This window comes from Pyxicephalus adspersus, chromosome 2, assembly GCF_032062135.1.
Source record: "Pyxicephalus adspersus chromosome 2, UCB_Pads_2.0, whole genome shotgun sequence".
NCBI lineage: Eukaryota > Metazoa > Chordata > Amphibia > Anura > Pyxicephalidae > Pyxicephalus > Pyxicephalus adspersus.
This window is the reverse complement of record NC_092859.1, coordinates 23854228-23855127: the sequence shown is the minus strand read 5'-3', so window position 1 is coordinate 23855127 and position 900 is coordinate 23854228.

The following is a 900-nucleotide window of genomic DNA, read 5'->3' as shown; positions in this document are numbered from 1 at the left end:
GAGTCTTTTGTAGACAAGACTTCAAGAAGTTTGGAGACATATGGGAGAAGGGAGATAGGACGGTAGTTAGAGGGTAGGGAGGGGTCCAGTGAGGGTTTCTTTAGGATAGGGAGAATGGGAAGAGAATGATGTATATTTAATGAGCAAATATGGCTGTATATGTTTCAGTGGCAAAGATTCTGAGAAAGAAACCCCTGCAACTGCATGGGAATTCAGAACATGTTTGCTGGGGAAAGGGGGTTAGAATAAGGAATGGGTGGACATGATTTTACCTTTCCCTTTCTTCTGACTGGAGACCCCCCCCTGGGGTTTCCCTAGTAGCTCCTACTCTTTCATTTCTCCCCTAACGGCAGAGTAGTGTAGTGGTGGTCACTTACTTTAGCTCTACCCTAGTCCTCTCTAGTGTACTCCAAGACTATCATGGGAAAACCTGGTTGATTCAGCAAACCTGGAAAAGATCTGATCAAGGACTGAATACTTTTGACAATTAGTAGCAATTTATTTTTAGGAAATCCATTCCAAGTTTGCAGGATCACCCAGGTTCTCCCACAATAGTCAATCTTCTTCAGTCTTGGAAAGCTTTAATAAATTAGGCCCTATATGACATATGAGAAGCCTCCGGAGCAAAGGTGAGGTCAGTATTAGCAGGGGGCTGCATGGAAGAGGGAGGGAATATAGCTTTCACCAATGCTGCCTATCTTTGCAAAGGGGAGAATGGGGATCATGTTGGCTGCACTTTTAAATGACCCATGGGGAATGTGACTGCTGGCCACAGGGACTGCCACAAGGGTAGGAGGGGGCTACAAACAAAGGGAAAGTGGCCCTAATAAAGTTTTGCTGGCTGCCCCATGATTTGACATTATGCCCTTCATATATATTTATGAATATTATTAAACCCGA